Source organism: Scylla paramamosain, chromosome 10 (genome assembly GCF_035594125.1).
Source record: "Scylla paramamosain isolate STU-SP2022 chromosome 10, ASM3559412v1, whole genome shotgun sequence".
Classification (NCBI taxonomy): domain Eukaryota; kingdom Metazoa; phylum Arthropoda; class Malacostraca; order Decapoda; family Portunidae; genus Scylla; species Scylla paramamosain.
The window spans coordinates 7,310,001-7,328,491 of NC_087160.1; the positions used below are offsets into that span (position 1 = coordinate 7,310,001).

The 18,491-nt window shown below is 40.6% G+C and overlaps 2 long non-coding RNA genes across 4 annotated transcripts in view; one reads left to right on the top strand and one right to left on the bottom strand.

Moving 5' to 3' along the window:
* The window catches only part of LOC135103979 (uncharacterized), a 171,505-nt gene that overhangs the window by 126,390 nt on the left and 26,624 nt on the right, over window positions 1-18,491 (bottom strand). The window lies entirely within an intron of this gene.
* LOC135103978 (uncharacterized) lies at window positions 125-3,263 on the top strand. Its single transcript, XR_010270252.1, has 5 exons — window positions 125-302; window positions 579-1,382; window positions 1,634-1,749; window positions 1,841-2,015; window positions 2,336-3,263. It is a non-coding gene; the product is annotated as an uncharacterized LOC135103978 (long non-coding RNA).

Genomic DNA, 18,491 nt, shown 5'->3' on the forward strand with positions numbered 1-18,491 from the left:
AAGAGTCAAATGAACCTAGTTTGAAATGAATCCACATTCGAATAAACCTACTTTGAAGTGAATCTGAAATAAAGTTAACAAGGCTTGTGTTGACTTGTTATTTGTCAGTGTCTACAGAGCCACCATGAAGTTTGCTAGAGAAATGGACGAGGTGGAAGAATATTTGCGGTCAAAAAAATACCCAGTGCGTGGTGGAAACGATACGGGGAATCAGGCGAATTTTCGAAGGAAGTGTTGGGCATTTGTTATCCAAGACGACTGTCTAAAATTTATCCGTAAACCAAACAGGAAAGATATAACTGGTAAGTAGTATAAGTAGTATATTTGAGACACCGACGTAATTAGGAAAAAAAAAATATCCAAGCATCTGCTTTAACTAATGGGGGTACTTTATTTAGAAAATTACTGGTGAGGCTCATCCAGATATTCACACTAAACATTATGAGAAATAATTGAGTGATTAGGACAAGCTTAGACTTTACCTAACCTTATAAGAGTAAATTCAAAAGCAATGACCTTAACCAATAATATTTATTGAAAGGGTTGCCTATAATTGGTATACTCGTACATGGTTGCAGAAGTTAGATTTCTTCGGGTGGTTAAGGATCGCCAATGCCAGCTAGACCTTGTGCTGTCCTGTCATCAAGGAGTTGGTGACAGCGACGAAGCTGTTGCTTTGGGAGGTCATGTTGGCAGGGATAAAGTCATCGATCGCGTAATGCAGAGGTATTGGTGGCGTAACGTTGCAGCAGATGTGTCGGAAACTATAAAAACCTGCCTGCGGTGCCAGAAAGCTAGCACTGTGCTCAAGAAAGTTGACCCGAAACTCCACAATGTCGCAATCAAGCCTCAAAACATGCACCAAATTGGCGTAGACCTATGCTCATTGCCAACGTAAGTTTTAAATTAATAAAATCTGTATATAAGTGCAATATTACTATTATTTTATAATACTGACTATTAAGTTTTTAATGATAAACATGTTTTGTTTTAATTTGATATTACTGAACTTTAAAATCCCGTACTAAGCATTACAATGCCAAAAATGCCAAAATGCCAAAGATCATTTGCGACCTTTGTTTTTGATCCGGTAAGGTTCAGTAGGCTGCTTTACACTACTTTTTTTCCGATCATCCAACGGTAATGTCGCCATTGTGATGGCCGTTTGCTATTTTTCGAAGTGGATTGAGGCTCGACCTTTAAAATCAAAACAAGCTGTAGAGGTTGCACGCTTCTTGTATGAGGACATCATCTGTCGGCATGGATGTGTTGCCATACAAATCAATGACCAGGGCAGAGAATTTGTGAACTCGGTTTCATCAGAGCTTCTTCATACGCTCACAGAAACACCGCAAAGAATTACATCCGCGTATCATCCTCAAGTAAGTAATCATCATATACTAAATGAGGTTCGGTAAGGTCTGTCTATGTTACCTGTCTATTAAGTTATCTATTGTTTGTCTGTCTGTATTTATTTATCTGGATTTGTGTGTCTATTAATTTATGTTTATTTGTCTATTTTCTATCTGTATATTTCTTATTAATAATCTACTTATTTATCTGTATTTATATCTTCCTATATAATTGACTATGTAAACCTTTATTGTCCTTATTTTTTTTTTATTATTTTAAGGCAAAAGGATTAGTTGAGCGTAGCAAGCGAACTGTTCAAAATCTTCTCCTTCGAACTCTGAGTGATCGACATGAAAACTAGGACAAATGTTTGCACGGTATATTATTTGCACTGAGGTAAGTAAGTCTAATATCCGGTTAAATGTTAGTACTTAAGGAAAATTCTATATGGTTATTTGGTGTTTCAATTCCATTGTTTCTGTTTTAGATCTACAGTCCAGGCCTCCACGAAGTTTTCACCCTTCAAGATGCTGTACGGTCGTGAACCTGTCCTTCCTCTTGATGTGGACCATGAGCTAGCTGATTGTTATTTGAATCTAGACGATCCTGAATTTGAGAAGTCGAACCTCCATGCAACACTCTCAAAGCTCGAAGTATTACAGGTAATATTTTTAATGCAAAAGTTATCCTAAACTGTGTATATATTTAATCTAGGTTTATTTACGTTTCGCCCACCTAGGACTTCAGAATAACAGTCACAGTTGTATCTATATATTATATTTAAGGATATTGTTTTTGAGCACTGTATCAAAGAATTTTTCTTTAAGCCTTTGAAATGTTATCCCCTAAATTTAATTCTTTATATCATTATACTATATCCAGACGAGGTTTGGGTAGATTATGTGGCAGATATGCACAAAATAATTTATCCACATATCAAAAATATTGTACTACAACATTTATTTTTTTTTGTATCTTACAGGATGTTGTCTTCAAGATCAAGAAAGCTGAGGCTAACATTGAGCAAGCACAGGCAAAACAGCAAGCTGATTTTGCAAAGAGGCGATATAAACAAAAGAATTTTATTGTGGGCGACAAGGTGTTGCGTTACAATCTTCGCAGGGCTGACAGGAAAAGAGGTAAACAAACCGATCCGTGGGATGGTCCCTACGAAGTAGCTCAAGTTTGCGAGAAGGGGCTATATTCCCTCGTTCATCCATCAACAAAAGTCCCCCTCAAGACTAAATAAAGTAAATGGATGCAACCTAAAAACAAACAGAAACTTCAGCACTTGCATCTCAGTCATTAAGTGTTCAGATTGTAGACGTTCAGAAAGAGGAGATAACCTACAAGTTCTCGCCATTGACAGTTGCAACACAACGAACTATCTGCTCTCACTCTGATGGACGTCTAATATTCAAGAAGTCGGGGCCATGCGGGAATAAACAAGACTTTAAAAAAACACTAGCGAACCTCTTAATGTAAAAATAATTAAAGGTGACGAAATGGTCTCTTCCGTGCATTATCGTTTGCCATAACAAGAGATGAGGATCAACATACCGTTGTCAGGAGCATGGTTTGTGATTTCATGGCCTGCAATGAAGGGATCAAAGTGGAATCTATGCGTAATGATAAGGTGTGGGGAACAACAACGGAGATGTTAGCATCTGCCAAGCTGCCAACATGTTATTTAATGTTAATATCTGTGTGTGGGCAAAGTTTGGGCCAGAACTAACTTGCCATATACACAGTCAATATACACAGTCACAGTCAGGAGTCAATAATGTATTTAGAAAATGAGTCTGGCGTCCATTATAATGTAGTTATGGGTGTGTAGGGCTAGTCTTGTAACAAGTTGTATATACAAGTCATTATTTGTATGGTAATTAATGTTAATAAAATGTTTTCTCAATTAGCAAATTATGGGAGTCCTTTCAACCTGATGGGGAGTCATATGAAACGCAGTTTCATATGACTGAGGAGTGCTGTCAAAATAGATTCAAGAGACTCCGGGAGTCACGTTTAGGGGGGGAGGAGTGTCCTGAAACGTCTACACCAACAAAGGCTGCACCACAAAGGTTTACCCACGAAATGTCGCGCTGAACGAGGATGGTGCAGCAGCAACTCCCTGCACACCCGCCGTGATGCAGTGGAACATGAGCCTGTCAGGAGCTAGATACTCAGGTACACCGGCGGAGGTACCGAGAATACATATTAGCCTCGTGACTCTCGCTCCCGTGGGATACGTACCGCGGTGTTTGGCGTCAGTGTCTTTCGGGATCTGAAGCGTGTCGGTATTCCTGTGACGAACTGAAGATCAACACTTATATGCTTTCCTTATCATCCATTCATACGCATTTATTCTCAATTCTTTGGTGGGAATTGACAAACTTTTTCTTTTAAAAGATTTACGGAAGTACCTTTGGTTAATAATTCTTTTGAAGTTTGTGACCATGCACTCAATTCATAAAAAAAAAAAAAATTTCACAGCCGGCGGTGCGCTTGTTAACATGGCGCTTGAACGAGTGCAGAGCACCTTTCTTTTCACCGGACAACAAAAAAATCCATTGAAACCCGTCGGAATTTCAAATAACTTTTTGTAGTTGGTGCTGCACTGCCTTTCTACTGGAACCCTGCAGTCAGCACGGTCACACAGCGCGCCACCGCCACCGCTGGAATGCCAAATGACAGGAAGAAGGCGGTGGCGTACATGTACATACACTGGTGCAGGTATAAAAAGAGTAACTGCTACAGATGAACCAGTACGGGAGGCACCTGAGGTGTGAAACAATTAGCGCGCCACTGTTGTCCTGCTGTCAAAATCTTTACGGCTTCCAGGGAACAAACTGTCAATTGACGGAACAACTCTACGGAGGGGAGAGTGCGTAGCAAGGCGAAAAAGCCACGCTCTAGACAGCAGCATGAGCAGCACCAACGGCAGCGTGTATAAAAATAATGAAAAGTTTCGTTCATTCATTATTATTTCCCTTAAGGACTAACGGAAAATAATGATGAAAATAAAGCTTAAAGATCACATACATCGAGGGAAAAAAAAAAAACAGGTGACGGTGAGAGCCAAACAATTACCTGCTAATGTGAGAGAGGCGGTAAGAGTCCAGGAAAAAATAATGAAACGAATCACGTATAATCACCAACTAGTGTATTACAACGGACACCCGATGCGCCGCTAATTACGAACAAGGGACGCCAACAATACACGCTCAGATACAGAAAAAAAACAAAAAAAAAACACACCAACAAGGAACATAAAGACAAGGGACAGGTAATCGCAGGTATGTACAAACGCTCTACCATGTACAAATCATCTACCTACCTGCCACTCACACCTGCCACTCATTACTCACCTTTACATCGTGATAAGTTCTACTCCAGGTGACACTAATTAATTTTCCCCTCACTAATATACGCTAGCTTTCCCTCATTCCGCCATGATCACACATCAATATTCAGACGCATCGGAATCCATATCTGTGACGAAGCATAGCGATGGTGTCTCGGGATATCATAGCAAGGAGGAGAGAGGGGAAAGAAAGGAAGCGAGAAATGTGAGGAAAGGAAAGGAAGGTGGAAGGATAGGAAAGGATATGCACTGTTCATATATGTTTTTGAATAACTGTGTGTGTGTGTGTGTGTGTGTGTCTAACCACTATGGAAATTATCTTGCATCATTATTATTATTTTCACACACACACATACACGCACCCACGCACGCCGGCACACGAACGCACGCACACGCACGCACGCACACACACACGAACACACACACACACACACACACACACACACACACACACATACCGCAGAAAGGAGGAATTCTTAAAACCGACGAAGTATTACAGATTTATGTCACTAACAGACCTCATCATCTTTATTCAAATAGATCAGGGCAACAGAGACCAGCTTATTTCCATTCTCTCTCTCTCTCTCTCTCTCTCTCTCTCTCTCTCTCTCTCTCTCTCTCTCTCTCTCTCTCTCTCTCTCTCTCTCTCTCTCTCTCTCTCTCTCTCTCTCTCTCTCTCATCAGCAACATGTCAGTGGGGTCATAATACTTTATAAGAACACTTTTCTCAGTCCACATTGTCCCCATGAACTCGATATTACCCCATCAAATTTTAGTCCCTATTACACCTCTCCCTTTCTCTTCTCTTCTTTATTGCCTATTTGTCATCACACAATGATCCTCTCCTTCCCTGTACTTCCAACTTCGCCGTTCCAAAAATTCTTTGGTGAAGTCAGGCGTTTCAAACTCTCCTCGCTGCACCTTTATACTCCTCACTCCTCTGAACTCGTCCTCCCTTTGTTCTTTTTCTAGCTCACTACGTCGACAGTCATCCATTGAACTTCCACCAAGTCCAGACGTGCTCTATTTCCACACATGCAAGACTCACTCCACACAAAGAGCAGCAGGTTACCTCTCAATACTTGTTTCGTGGTTTACAGTTCTATACCTTCTGCTTTACCTCTATCACAGCAAGGGGAGATCAGGATTATACTTACAATGTTGCAGTTCAGCGTGTCTCCGTGACCACCGCTAAATGCGATGTTTAAAATACTTTGATTATATAATCAAAGTATTTTAAACTTCGCATCCAGCGAAATTCCTATTGGAATCATAATCACGATTCCAAGTTTCATTATCATCCGTTTTACACTTTGCATTACATTATACGATTAATAACAAAAAAATCTGCAGCTGTTAGTTCTTTCTTTGTTTTACTTTGTGAGCAGTGGGGAACGGTACTCTCATGCCTTTCAGTGGTGCTGCATGTGCCGCTTTGCATATAAACACGGTCGGCATGGCAGCACATATCTGGAGACGACCAGCGTCTCTCCACACAACAACCCGCATATGCAAGTTAACTATGAAGTAAAATATGATGTGTTTGTATCTTAACCTCCGCGGAGCCTTTTATATCTCGAAGCTTTCAAGTTGCATGTAGGTAAAAGATTTTGAATGATACTGTTATGTTGAAGTATGTAAAAGAATTGAAACCATGCATGGAAGCGTTCAAAGGGCACCAGAAAATGAAAAGAATATTTTCTTCCATTTTCGACTTGAAACACACACACACGCACACATACACACACTCGTAGGTTTCATATACACTAATAAGCTACAAAATCAAATTCCTTAACAATATCGTAGACAAGAAAAAGTAATTGTGTTGGCATATACAACATTTGGAGGGCAGGAGACGCATCCATTGCGCTAAGCAGAGCAGGGGACGTCAAAACACTTTATACTCCCCTATAAACGATATGGTGACACAAGGTGAGGGGATGACGAAATACATAATTGCATCTGGCATACATAAAAGATACATACCAGATAATTAGAATCCTGTTATTTAACCATGAAAACCAAAAGGGCGCAGAATATACGAATAACAAAATAAAGAAGTGTTTGAAAAAATTGGAACAAGAAAATGGTTAGTAGATTAAAAGTATAAGTCAAGGATCAGCAGTCAGTGGTGCCGCTGTACTGGAGACACGTCTGTGTGAATAGTGAGAAACGAATGAAAATAATAACTCCGTAAAACTTAAGACCACTTTGTGATGAGTAGAAGTGATACTTGTCGCCATGTGTCTACTGATGGTAAATACCTCAGAAGTATTGTGTGGGTTTTCGTGTCATTCTGGAGGAGGCAGTAGACACCTGCCGAAACGATAATTACTCCCAATGAGGTCTAAAGCACTGTTCAGGGGGTGCTGTGAACTTATCATTAAATCCAGCTGTGACCTCACTGAACGTTTCCCTTTGTGTCTCACAACACAAGGGGGCAGTCACAGCCTGCCCTCTAAAGACAACTCTCTTCCTCCACACAAAACTACAAGCACCTAATAACACACACACCCTTCACTCAGAAATTTTAAAATCATCATGGCGACTCCTACACCAGCCTCGGAGTCCCCATCTGGGGAGGGGACCATAAATGTCCCCAGGTCGGACTGCCTTTCTGTCGACGACCCAAGTGTCTTGACACCCCCCTCAACTTTTTCTTCATTAACTTCTGTAACATTCGCGGTCTAAGAGCTCATTTTCAATCTGTAGAACACCACCTCTCCTCTTCTAAACCTCTTCTTTCCCTCACTGAAACTCAGGTGTCTGAGGCAACTGACAGTAGCCCCTTTTCTGTTCCCTCCTACTTTCTCTATCCTCATTTTCGATCTAAAGGTGGATGCGTTTATGTGCGCAGTGACTTAACCTGCTCTCGTGCTCACGCTCTTGAATCTTCCGAGTTTTCCACCATCTGGCTACGACTACAAAGTCACTCTCAAACTTAAATTTATCTGTGCTGTATACCTCTCATCTAACTCCTCTGACTATAAGAAATTCTTTGACTACTTAACTTCCAAAGTGGAGCACATTCTGACTCTCTTCCCTTTTGCAGAGATATCCATTCTTGGAGACTTCAATGTTCACCACCAGCTTTGGCTTTCCTCCCCCTTCACTGACCATCCTGGTGAACTAGCCTACAACTTTGCTATTCTCCACGACCTAGAGCAATTGGTGCAACACCCTACTCGTATTCCTGACCGTCTTGGAGATACGCCCAACATTCTTGACCTTTTCCTGACCTCTAATCCTTCTGCTTATGCTGTCACCCTTTCTTCTCCGTTGGGCTCCTCCGATCACAATCTCATATCTGTATCTTGTCCTATCGCTCCAATCCTTCCTCAGGATCCCCCTAAGCGAAGTTGCCTCTGGCGTTTTGCCTCTAGTTGGGGGGACCTGAGGAAGTATTTTGCTGATTTTCCTTGGAATGACTACTGCTTCCGTGTCAGAGACCCGTCTTTGTGTGCTGAGCGCATAACAGAGGTGATAGTGTTTGGCATGGAGGCGTACATTCCTCACTCATTTTCTCGTCCTAAACCTTCTAAACCTTGGTTTAACACAGCTTGTTCTTGTGCTGTACATGATAGAGAGGTGGCCCACAAAAGGTACTTAAGGCTTCTATCACCAGAATCTCATGCACTTTATATTTCTGCCCGGAACCATGCCAAGTCTGTTCTCCAACTAGCCAGAAACTCCTTCATTAACAGAAAGTGTCAAAACCTTTCAAGATCTAACTCCCCTCGTGACTTCTGGCATCTAGCCAAAAATATCTCTAATAACTTTGCTTCTTCTTTCCCTCCTCTGTTTCAACCAGATGGCACCACTGCTATCACATCTATTTCTAAAGCTGAACTCTTCGCTCAAACCTTTGCTAAAAACTCTACCTTTGATGATTCTGGGCATGTTCCTCCCTCTCCTCCACCCTCTGACTACTTCATGCCACCTATTAAAATTCTTCGCAATGTTTTCCATGCCCTCGCTGGCCTAAACCCTCGGAAGGCTTATGGACCTGATGGGGTCCCTCCTATTGCTCTCCGAAACTGTGCCTCCGTGCTTGCACCTTGCCTAGTCAAACTCTTTCAGCTCTGTCTGTCAACATCTACCTTTCCTTCTTGCTGGAAGTTTGCCTACATTCAACCTGTTCCTAAAAAGGGTGACCATTCTAATCCCTCAAACTACCGTCCTATTGCTTTAATTTCCTGCCTATCTAAAGTTTTTGAATCTTTCCTCAACAGGAAGATTCTTAAACATCTATCACTTCACAACCTTCTATCTGATCGCCAGTATGGGTTCCGTCAAGGCCGCTCTACTGGTGATCTTCTGGCTTTCCTTACTGAGTCTTGGTGTCCCTCTTTTAGAGATTTTGGTGAAACTTTTGCTGTTGCCTTGGACATATCAAAAGCTTTTGATAGAGTCTGGCACAAAGCTTTGATTTCCAAACTACCCTCCTACGGCTTCTCTCCTTCTCTCTGTAACTTCACCTCAAGTTTCCTTTCTGACCGTTCTATTGCTGCTGTGGTAGACGGTCACTGTTCTTCTCCTAAATCTATAAACAGTGGTGTTCCTTAGGGTTCTGTCCTGTCACCCACTCTCTTCTTATTATTCATTAATGATCTTCTAGACCAAACTTCTTGTCCTATCCACTCCTACGCTGATGATACCACCCTGCACTTTTCCACGTCTTTTCATAGACGTCCAACCCTTCAGGAGGTAAACATTTCACGCAAGGAAGCCACAGAACGCTTGACTTCTGATCTTTCTAAAATTTCTGATTGGGGCAGAGCAAACTTGGTATTGTTTAATGCCTCCAAAACTCAATTTCTCCATCTATCAACTCGACACAACCTTCCAGACAACTATCCCCTCTTCTTCAATGACACTCAACTGTCCCCCTCTTCTACACTGAACATCCTCGGTCTGTCCTTTACTTATAATCTGAACTGGAAACTTCACATCTTACCTCTAGCTAAAACACCTTCTATGAAGTTAGGCGTTCTGATACGTCTCCGCCAGTTTTTCTCATCCTCCCCAGCTGCTAACTCTGTACAAGGGCCTTATCCGTCCATATATGGAGTATGCTTCACATGTTTGAGGGGGTTCCACTCATACTGTTCTTCTAGACAGGGTGAAATCAAAAGCTTTTCGTCTCATCAACTCCTCTCCTCTAACTGACTGTCTTCAGCCTCTCTCTCACCGCCGCAATGTTGCATCTCTAGGTGTCTTCTACCGCTATTTTCATTCTAACTGCTCTTCTGATCTTGCTAACTGCATGCCTCCCCTCCTCCCGCGGCCTCGCTGCACAAGACTTTCTTCTTTCTCTCATCCCCATTCTGTCCACCTCTCTAATGCAAGAGTTAACCAGTACTGTCAATCATTCATCCCTTTCTCTGGTAAACTCTGGAACTCCCTGCCTGCTTCTGTATTTCCACTTCCTATGACTTGAATTCCTTCAAGAGGGAGGTTTCAAGACACTTATTCATCAATTTATGACCATTGCTTTGACCCTTTTATGGGACTGGCATTTCAGTGGGCATTTTTTTTTTATTGGATTTTTGTTGCCCTTGGCCAGTGTCCTTTCTACATAAAAAAAAAAAAAAAATATTCTTCGATCCTGATCTAACATGACATTCTGATACATATGCTATACTTGTCAAAGCAACCAATCATGACCATTCTTTGAACACACTTTAAAAGAATAGAAAATCGGCATCAATAACTTAAAAGACAGAAGAAATTTCACCAAGTCGTCCCTCACTTGCTGAATGCTGACAAAGGATAACAAGCAGGCCGCGCGTTGCCCGTCAGATGTAAAGTTTTCAGCCTCTCTCATTACACCACAATGTTGCATATCTTGCTATCTTCTATCACTACTATCACGTTGCCTACTGTTCTGATCGTGTTCACCGCATGTCTCCCACCTCGCGCATATTTCGTAAAATTCCTTAACGTATTAGCAGTGCACCCCTTTTACTGGTAAACTCTGGAACACTCTGCCTCTTATGTATTTCCTCTGCCTATGCCAGACTCTCAAGAGGGAGGATTTAAGACAGTTTCACGTGTAATCCTGAATTTGCTTTTTTTTTTTTTTTTTTTTTTTTATGGATTGATACCTTATTTCTCCATCGATTTTTTTTTCTTGGATTCTTGCATAACATGCAATACTTTTTTGAAACACATACATACACACATGCTTTTATGCAAATACAATAATTTAATTAATAAAAGAGTGGGCGAGGGCGTTACCCTCTCATATTAATAAAAGACCACTAGTAATAGTTTACATGTGTGCCCCAGTATCCAGATAATTAGGAAAACCTTTGATGTAGTCTATAATGCAGTTACATTAATTGATTTACAAGTACCACACATGTACTGATCCTGTTAAAGAAGTTATTTCTTAGTAGTAAAATTACTAGTCACTATCGCTGTCACCATAACTTAAGTCACTATTTCACTTCCACCTATTTCCACCTCTATTGCTAACTATTATCTATTTAAGTAGTGTAATATAATCATAGTGATTAGTCAGTTGTTGAAGATATATAGTTTATTTCAATATAATGCAAGAACAGGAGAACGCGAAACAATAATTAGACCACTCCCAGCACTGTCATCATTGAAAAGTTCTACTTCTATTTCTAGAATAATATTTTCAATTGTTACCTCACATCCTTATTCCTACGCGCTATCAAAGTTCTGTATAAAATGCTGTCTTTTGGTTCAACCACAGGATGAAATGTGACGCACAGATGTGGTAAGAAGTTGAAACACAATTGTAATATTGCCCTGAGACAGCTAATGGTGAAATAATTAATTATAATTAGGAAAGGTGAGAAATGAATGGATAAGGAAAAGGAAAAGTAGGAGGAGGAGGAGGAGGAGGAGGAGGAATGAATGGAAGAAATGAAGGACGACAAGAAGGGCTTATCGGCATCAGAATATCACTTGCCGTGCTGGCCACCACCTCCAGTTTTCGGAATCCCCTAACAACCACTTTCACTTGCTACATGTATGTGATGCATAACAATTTATGTACGAATATGTACGTAAGTATATACATTATGATGTCTCCAGCTTAATTATATTACGCGGACGAGTATTTCCTCGACTATCACGTCTTGAGACATTCAACCTGGCATGGATCTCCGTCTCATCAGGTTTCACTGTTCACTGCCAGCCATAGTCACAATCCTTTGCTGGACAATCTAGTGAACAAGAATGTTAGCCTCGATGACCTGGAGCAGCTGGTGCAGCAGCACTGCCCGTATTCCTGACCGCCTGGTAAATATGGCCAATATGTTCGGCTATTCCAAACCTCTAACCCTTCAACTTACTCTATAAAGCCTTTCTCTCCGTGAGGATCAGCCGATTATAATTTTATTCCATGCTGTGTCTCTCACTTTTCTGCAGCTTTTAAACCTTCATAGCGGAAGCGTTTCTGGCATTATGCCTGTGTTTTAAGTGGCAGACATGAAGCTGCATTGTCCTTCTTCCCCGTGGAATGACTTCTGCTCCCATTACACAGACCGTCTATGGAGCTGGTTAATTCAAGCAGTTTGGCGTAAATGCCACACGTTTCCCATAACTTTGAAGCTCGAAAATCTTTTGTGGCAGAGTTGTTTTCTTTTCTCTTAACACCACGACGGGAAACGGTTTATAGTATATACTTTTGTTTCTATATATATATATATATATATATATATATATATATATATATATATATATATATATATATATATATATATATATATATATATATATATATATATATTTTTTTTTTTTTTTTTTACCATTTATCAGTCTATATTTATGTATGTACCTGTGCATGAATGTATTTTGCGACAGCAGTGGCGAAGGTGGCTGCAGAAGTAGTAGTGGAGGTGGTGGCAGCAGTAGTAGTGATGGCGCCGGCGGCGGCAACGACACCACCACCACCACCACCACTACCACTAGTAGTAGTACTAATAGTAGTAGTAGTAGTAGTAGTAGTAATAGTCGTAGTAGTCGCATTAGATTTTAATATATATATATATATATATATATATATATATATATATATATATATATATATATATATATATATATATATATATATATATATATATATATATATATATATATATATATTGAAGCGGCACTGGCCAATGACAACAAAATTATAATAAATAAAAGGACCACTGAGGTGTCGATGTCATGCCAAATCTCTCCTGGGCCCAGATTTCTTCAGGGTGTGCCACTGCATGTGCGCACCATATCGACGTGACAGCATCATTTATATATTTTAATATATTTTAATATATTTTATATATTTTATATATTTTATATAATTTATATGTTTTTACGTATTATCAACTACTCTTTGAGATTTTATTGACAAATTACTATTGTTTCATTGTATGTGATATGTTAGGCTAGGAATGCAGCAAGTAAATAAATATGCATCACAACATCGTTATGGAGTTTTATTGATGAATTACTAATGCTCCGCTGCCTGAGCAATATTTCAAGATAGGAATGCAGAGTGATAGCAGCAGTGAGTGATAACAGCATTAACATCTTCTTCTGCATATGTTAAGTCCTACCACCATGTTTTGTGTGCAAAATGTTCCACAGTAACTTGTAAATAAAAATTCCATACCGATCTTGATAATAAAAATACATGTATATAAAACACGGTGGTAGGACTTGACATATACAGGACAAGATTTTGGTGCTCTTTTATCACTCGCTACTCTTGTTTACTTGCTCCATTCCTATCCTAGCATATCCAATACAATGGAACAATAGTATATAGTAATTTGTCAATAAAACCTCAAAAAGTTGTTGATAATACGTAAAGATATATAAAATACATGGGTGATGTTTTAATGTTGTCGCTTCAATATGGTGCGCATGCGCAGTGGCGTCACCCGGGAGAAATTTGGAGCCGGGAGACATTTGGTACCCGAACAGATTAAAAAACAGACGTCAAAAACGAAAGGATAAGTGTCTTGAAACCGCCCTCTTGAAAGAATTTAAGTCATAGGATGGAGGAAATACAGAAGCAGGGAGATCCATAGTTTACCATAGAAAGGGACGAATGATTGAGAATACTGGTTAACTCCTGCATTAGAGAGGTGGACAGAATAAGGGTGAGAGAAAGAAGACAGTCATGTGTAGCGAGGCCGCGGGAGGATGAGAGGCATGCAGTTAGCAAGATCAGAAGAGCAGTTACCATGAAAATAGAGGCAGAAAATAGCAAGAGATGCAACACTGCAGCGATGTGAAAGAGGCTAAAGGCTGTCAGTTAGAGGAAAGGAGTTGATGAGACGAAAAACTATTTATTCCATCCCGTCTAAAAGAGTGGAATGGATGGAATCCCCTTCCCCATACATGTGAAGCATACTCCACACATGGACGGATAAGGCCCCTGTATAGTTAGTGGCTGGGGGATGGAAGGAGTGAGAAAAACTGGCGGGGACGACTCAGAACATCTAATTTCGTAGCTGTTTTAGCTAGAAATGAAATGTGAAGTTTCCATTTTATCTTATATGTAAAGGACAGACCGAGGATGTTCAGTGTAGAAGAAGGGGACAGTTGAGTGTCATTGAAGAAGAGGGGATAGTTATCTGGAAGATTTTGTCGAGTTGATAAATGGAGGAAACGAGTTTTTGAGGCTTTGAACAATACTAAATTTTCTCTGCCCCAATCAGAAATTTTAGAGAGATCAGAAGTCAGGCGCTTTGTGGCTTCCCTGCGTGAACTGTTTACTTCCTGAAGTGTTGGACGTCTAGGAAAAGACGTAGAAAAGTGCAGGCTGGTATCATCAGCGTAGGAGTGGATAGGACAAGTAGTCTGGTTTAAAAGATTATTGATGTATAACAGGGAGAGTGGATGAAAGGACAAAACCATGAGAAACACCACTGTTAATAGATTTAGAAGAACAATGACCGTATACTACAGCAGCAATAGAACGGTCAGAAAGGAAACTTGAGATGAAGTTACAGAGAGAAGAATAGAAGCCGTAGGAGGGTTGTTTGGAAATCAAGGCTTTGTGCCAAATCATATTAAAAGCTTTTGAAATGTCTAAGGGAACAGCAAAAGTTTCATCAAAATCCCTTTAAGAGGATGGCCAAGACTCAGTAAGGAAAACCAGATCACCAGTATGACAGCCTCAAGGGAACCCATACCAGCGATCAGATAGAAGGTTGTGAAGTGATAGATGTTTAAGAATCTTCCTGTTGAGGATAGATTCAAAAACTTTAGAGGGGGAGAAAATTAAAGCAATAGGACGGTAGTTTAAGGGAGTAGAACGGTCATTCTCTTTAAGAACAGGTTGAATATAGGCAAACTTTCAGCAAGATAAATGTTGTTAGACAGAGCTGGAAGAGTTATGACTTGGCAAGGTGCAAGCACGGAGGCAGTTTCGGAGATCAATAGGAGGGACCCCATCAGATCCATAAGCCTTCCGAGGGTTTAGGACAGCGAGGGCATGAAAAACATCACTGCGAAGGATCTTAATGGGTAGCATGAAATAGTCAGAGGATGGAGGAGAGGGAGGAACATTACCTGAATCATTCAAGGTAGAGTTTTTAGCAAAGGTTTGAGCGAAGAGTTCAGCTTTAGAAATAGATAAGATGGCAGTGGTGCCATCAGGTTGAAATAAAGGAGGAAAAGATGGAGCACCAAAGTTATTAGAGATGTTTTTGTCTAGGTGTTAGAAATCACGAGGGTAGTTAGATCTTGAAAGATTTTGACATTTTCTATTGATGGAGGAGTTTTTGGCTAATTGGAGAACAGACTTGGCATGATTCCAGACAGAAATATAAAGTGCATGAGATTTTGGTGATGGAAGGCTCAAGTACCTTTTATGGGCCACCTCTCTATCATGTATAGCACGAGAAAAGGGTGTGTTAAACCAATGTTTGAAAGGTTTAGGTTGTGAGAACGAGTGAGGAATGTACACCTCCATGCCAAACATTAGCACCTTTGTTATGCGCTCAGCACACAGAGACGGGTCTCTGACACGGAAGCAGTAGCCATTCAAAGGAAAAATAGAATATTACCTCCTCAGGTCCCCCTAAGTAGCAGAGGCAGAACGCCAGAGACACCTTCTCTTTGGGGATCCTAAGGAAGGACTGGAGCGATAGGACAAGATACAGATATTAGGGTGTGATAGGAGGAGCCCAATAGAGAAGATAGGGTGACAGCATAAACAGGAGTATTAGAGTTTAGGAAAAGGTCAAGAATGTTGGGTGTATCTCCAAGACGGTCCGGAATGCGAGGAGAGTGTTGCATCTATTGGTCTAGGTCATGGAGTATAACAACGATAAATGCTATTTCACCTGGTTGGTCAGTAAAGGGAGAGGAAAGATAAACCTGGTGGTGAACGCTGAAGTCTCCAAGAACGGAGATCTCCGCAAAACGGAAGAAAGTCAGGATGTGCTCCACTTTGGAAGTTAAGTAGTGAAAGAATTTCTTATAGTCAAAGGAGTTAGGTGAGAAGTATACAGCACAAAAATTTAGTTTGAAAGTGGCTTTGTAGTCGTAACCAGGTGGTGGAAAATTCAGAAGATTCATGAGGGTGGGCATGAGAGCAGGTTAAGTCATTGTGCACATAGACGCAACATCCAGCTTTGGACTGAAAATGAGGATAGAGAAAGCAGGAGGAAACAGAGAAGGGCTAATGTTAGTTACCGACACCTATGTTTCAGTGATAAAAAGAAGATGAGGTTTAGCAGGGGAGAGGTGGTGTTCTACAGATTGAAAATTAAATCTAAGGCCGCAAATGTTGCAGAAGTTAATGAATGGCGACTCCTAGACCAGCTTCGGAGTCCCCATCTGAGGAGGAGACCAAAAATGTCCCCAGGTTGGACTGCTCTTCTGGTATTGACCCTAAGTGACGCTTAGGATCACTTAGAGTCAATACCAGAAGAGCAGTCCGACCTGGGGACATTTTTGGTCCCCTCCCAGATCGGGACTCGGAAGCTGGTGCAGGAGTCGCCATATTTAATTTAGAGCTTTGAGTGGTGTGTGTGTGTGTGTGTGTGTGTGTGTGTGTGTGTGTGTGTGTGTGTGTGTGTGTGTTAATTTAGAGCTTTGAGTGAAGTGTGTGTGTGTGTGTGTGTGTGTGTGTGTGTGTGTGTGTGTGTGTGTGGGTGGGTGGGTGGGTGGGTTGGTGGGTGGGCGGGTGGGCGTGCGTGCGTGTGTGCGTGCGTGCGTGCGTGCGCGCGCGCGCGTGTGTGTGTGTGTGTGTGTGTGTGTGTGTGTGTGTGTGTGTGTGTGTAATTAGGTACGTGTAATTTTATGTGAAGGAAGAGAGTTCTCTTCAGAGGGCAGGCTGTGACACCCCCCCCCCCCCTTGCATTGCGAGACACGAAGGGAAACGTTCCGTGAGGTCACAAATAGATTATTGATGAGTTCACAGGACCCTGTGATCCAGTGTTTGAAACCTCACTGGGAGTAATTATCGTTTAGATAGGTGTCTACCGATGATGCGGTTATTGTTGGAATACGAAAATAATTAATCATTATAATTTCTAATTACCTAAAGGTTATATGACGAACATATTGAACAATAATACGCTGAATTAATTAGTTCAACGTGAGTGTCACGGCGCCAGCAGCAGTGCCAATAACCAGTGAAAGTGCGTCACACCACTCTCATTCATTGCTACTGCCGCTCCACATCAAAAGCGCAAGGGAAGATGTAGTAGGTGCCATCAAGTGTCTCCTGCCATCTAATAACATACAACCCTGTGGTCAATCCGAGTACTTCCTGTTGAGGTACTTGTTGTGGGTACCTTAACTTCACAGAGGAGTTTTTTTTTTTTCATTTTTTATTTTTTTTTTATTTTTTTTTCTAAAACACCAGTCAACCAATCAATGATAATTAAAAAAAAAAAAATTCAAGAACTTTATTTTCAAGGAATCTTAAACTTTTCAATTTATTGATACGGTATACTCGTACGAATGATTAATAAAAACTTGTCAACTAACTAATTAACTAATTGAATAAGTACATTACATAACAAAATAAGGAAGACGTTTTCTGTCAAACATCCTGTCATCCTGTATCTCGAAATAAAAGGCAAATACTACAAATATTCTTTATCAATAACTTATGAAATACAAAAAAAAACTCATAATTGTGTGCAGACTCAAGTGACTGCTCTTCATACTTGAATACATCCATGAAACACATAATAACGACAAAAACAATGCCACACTTCTGACACTTTCCCTTCCACTCCGCTAAAGAATTAAAGGTTGATAATTCGGGAATTTTATGCGATTCCCAAAAGTCGACCTGAAGATTACAAACTATGCGAAGTAGGAGGAAGAGGATCGCTCTGCAACATTTATCTATGGATGTTCGCCTTCCTTGTGGAATCGGCTATCACATATAGCTTTTGATATAAAGCGCCACTCGACCTGACTATAACTGTAAAACTAGTCAATTTAACTTATACCTCGTTGCTGGTAGAGATACCACCACCTCCACTGCTAGCCTGGAATGTCCAATTCTCTTCTCCTGGTCGCCTACATTTTCTGAAACGCCAAGCACAATGACATATCTTCTGCACTTAAATATCTTTCTATCCGAAGTTCCAGTTATTCTTCCATTGTTCATTTCAACCATCGTAACACTAAACTCTTTTGAACCAATAATGAAATAACAGTAAATCTTGTAAAACGACTCTATATTATTATTTCCCGTAAGAGAAACTAATATGGGACCATTCTTTTGTATTTTCCTCATTATTCTATGTTTTTCTCATCCAAACAATATATTTTAGGA